This window comes from Canis aureus, chromosome 28 (assembly GCF_053574225.1).
Source record: "Canis aureus isolate CA01 chromosome 28, VMU_Caureus_v.1.0, whole genome shotgun sequence".
Taxonomy (NCBI): Eukaryota; Metazoa; Chordata; class Mammalia; order Carnivora; family Canidae; genus Canis; species Canis aureus.
The window spans coordinates 7,504,123-7,507,961 of record NC_135638.1 but is presented as its reverse complement, the minus strand read 5'-3'; the positions used below and the strand labels follow the sequence as shown (position 1 = coordinate 7,507,961).

General features: G+C 39.1%; 1 pseudogene; it reads right to left on the bottom strand.

Moving 5' to 3' along the window:
* Positions 1-2,541: 2,541 nt before the first annotated feature.
* LOC144300170 (small ribosomal subunit protein eS4, X isoform-like) lies at positions 2,542-3,449 on the bottom strand (annotated as a pseudogene).
* Positions 3,450-3,839: the final 390 nt, after the last annotated feature.

Here is a 3,839-nt window from a genome sequence, read left to right as displayed (position 1 = left end):
GAATCTGGAGCAGGCTATGGATTTGACATCATTTTTTATACAAAGTAATAAAGAAAAACCCAGCAACTTCAGCAGTACAACAATTTAGCACAATCATATCTTTATTCTTTGTCTCTGACCTTATACTCTAGCTAAATTACTGTGTTCCTATTTTTACGAATTCATTTTAGTCAACATTTATAGTAAAACTATTTGACGAATTTTATCCTAGGCTCTGAAGCCATCCTGAAATTCTAAAAGTTCTTGCTAGACCTCCATGGATATAGGACTCTTTCTCCTAAATTCTGGTTCCTAAGACTTCTTTCCAGAATTTAGCTATGCATTGCTTTAATTGTTCCATTTGGATATAATCTCTACTTTAGATATATTGCTGATTTAGATATAATTGCTAAGATTGCCAAATATTACTCCATCATTATCTAAACCTACCGATCAACTAGCATGGCTGCCTTTGTTATTGATTTTAAATTTTCTTGATGTTAGTGATCTATCTGAACTATTTAATTATCTTCCACCATGGTTATCTGATATTATGCAATATTTGTGAATACTGCTGTATTCTCTTTTATATACCTCACTTAACAATTTGTAACAGCTGAATTATCTGGGAAAATGTGGGCTCCATCATAATAAAGTTAGGAGTACATGTAGCTGGTTTTGCAACTGTAGCAGAGTGGTGTGCTAAGTAGATAACCCGGAGGGAAGAAAAATCTAGAAACAGAGACGGCATGTTTATCAAATGTGTGCTGAATTCAAAGCTAAAAGAAATAGTACTTGTTTTAAATAATAGTAAATTGTAAAAATTCTTTGTGAAGTTATAATGATGAGTATTACTAATGCTTTTTTAAAAGGGAAATCTACAGCTTTAATTACATAACTCAAAATGAAAATAATAGTAATCTCTTCAGTAGAAATGTTTAAACAGATAGGAATGTGGTGGGAATCCAGTAGAAAACATTTATTGGAAAGGAGACCAGCCAGGATGCTATCTCGGGTGACTTCCACCAGTCAGATCCTCCAGTTCTATAATTCATGGGAGCCTCATACTAGCCATATGTGGAATAATATTATAGTCATTAGTCCAGTGGAACTAGAACATGTGCTCCTCTTATCATCCCATCTGTTCTTCTATTAAGATTATTTTTACTTATCTAAATGCATAAAGTTGAATTCTCTATCTGAAGGGAAGTCAACTCACAGCTATCCAAAATGGAAAATGCCAGATACTGTTCCCAACATACCAAGGGAACTGCCTTTAAATAGAAGAGAGAACATGTAACCTCAACAAAAAAGATCATACTATGATCTCAGGTTTTCCCAAACTACTATATTTTTTTCATGAGAGAGACACACAGAGAGAGGCAGAGACACAGGCAGAGGGAGGAGCAGGCTCCCTGTGGGGAGCCTGATGTGAGACTCTATCCTAGACCCTGAATCATGCCGTGAGCCCAAGGCAGACAGTCAACAGCTGAACCCCCGCCCCCCCCCCCCCAGGTGTTCCCAAACCATTATATTCTTAAGTGTACTTTCTCGGTCATCTTATTTGCAAGACAAATGCATTTTTAGACTTGGAAAGTCTTGAATGTGGAAAACGTTTAAATAAGAGAACGTGTTGTACGAGATACTGAAAACGCGATCCAAAAAGCAATGAATTAAGTAATAGGAAATGACTGAATTAATGATATATAGCATGGTGGGAAAATGAAATAAATTACCCTGTAAGGATCAAATGCCATCGGCTCTGATTCTCTTGGCAGTAGACCTATTGGATAACCATCCAATCTCTTCTAGTTGGCCTGGGAAGAATTCCAATTGAGGGCCATTTCCCCAATGGCCATATAGCTTTTCCAGTAATGCTTTACTTTTATAGCCACAGAGAGATACGGTATTTTCCATGGGGGAGTGAGGGTCTTCGTATAAAAATCACCTGAAAATCTCTGATCAAAGGAGTTTTCCCTCAATCCACTATAGCTATCTTCATTTTCACCACCTTCTGAAGTCTGGGTTCTCCCAGGAACTTTAGTTAACTTTATCCAGAAGGTGGGAATATTGGAAACTAAATTTTCCGAACATTCTGAAGAGTCCCTCAGATATACAAGACAAAATTCTAACCAATATACACTTTGAGGGGAGAACTTTATCCGTATCCTGCCATCAGTATTTTCTACCTCTACCATCTTTGGTCCCTGGTGAAAACGCAAGGTAATCTAATCAGCTGTTCTTTCATGCACACTAACCATTTTACTACTAGTATTTCCTCCCTCTGATTGTGTCTTTCCCCCATTGTTCTCCCAAACCTTCCTGTTTTGAACAAACTCTTCCGTATCTTCAGGATATAAATGAACTATTTCCTTCATCTTTTGCTTCAAGACCCAATTCTGTCTTGTGAGTGATATTAGCTCTCTTACCTTCTAGAGTGGAAATGGCTCAGTCTCCCACTCTAACACACTACAGGGCCAGAGAGAATTACTGGTACTGCTGTTGTTTAATTAACTTTTTTTTCTTACTCAATTGTTATTTCTTCATTCTTATTCATTTCTTCTTATTTTTTTTTTTCATGCTGTAGAATCTTTAATTAAGCATAAAGACTTCCAATCACGTCACCTAGGGACCATTTTACCCACTGCTCTGCTTGGCTGCCAGTCTCTTGTCTCTTTCCTCAGCAACGGTGAGGCAGATACCCTTTCCACGGGGAAGAGAAATCCATGGTTTGTTGCCTTTGCCAATAACAAAAATGTTGGAGAGTCAGGTGGCAAAGCTGTTGCCGTTGGCATCTTTCACGTGAACTACATCAAAAGAACCAGGGTGTCTCTCTCGGTTGGTGATCACACCAATTCTTCCCAGGTTGGCACCTCCAGTCACCATACACAGATTACCAGTATCAAACTTGATGAAATCCGTAATCTTTCCAGTGTCCAAATCAATCTGAATGGTGTCATTCACTTTGATGAGGGGATCAGGATAGCCGGTGGTGAGAGCATCAGGAGTCACCAGGTGAGGGATTCCTTTTGTTCCCACAAAGGTCTTTCTCACTTTGCACAACTTATACTTGGCCTCCTCAGGTGTAATCCGATGAACAGCAAAGCGACCCTTGGTGTCATAGATTAGGCGGAAATTCTCCCCAGTCTTGTCAATGCTGATGACATCCATAAAACCAGCAGGGTAGGTGGTATCAGTTCGGACCTTGCCATCAATCTTAATAAAATGCTGCATCCAGATCTTCTTCACTTCATCCCCTGTTAGGGCATACTTAAGTCTGTTCCTTAGGAAAATGATGAGAGGAAGACATTCTTTCAGCTTATGGTGGCCAGTAGATGGGCGAGGGGCAAACACACCAGTCAGTTTATCCAGCATCCAGGGCTTTGGAGCTGCTACACGCTTCACATACTTCTTGGGACTATGAGCCATGGCTGCGATAGGAACGAAAAGAGGACCGCCTCTTTCCAGTACATGAGAAAAGAGGGTCCTTATTCATTTTTTTTTTTTGTTCATTCTTTATGGACACTTATGAAATGCAGCTTTAGAGTATTTTACAATTTCCTTTACCATTGTGTCTAGTCCTCCAATTTTGTTTTCCATGTATTGGAGATGGGAGTGAGTTTCCACTTATAAACTTTTTGATGCTACTTCCTACTGCAGTCAGGGAAATAGTCTAACATCCGTGTAGGAAACATACCCAATATCGTACTTGTAAAGATTGACTTAATCTTAAGGTGATAGCCTAGACTCCATTTCAACAGCCTACCTCATGGGTATACCTCGGAACTTAGGGGCTCTGGAGACTCTTCCATTTTTTCCTCTTGATCTCTAAAATCTAAAATAGATATATTCCCCCAACA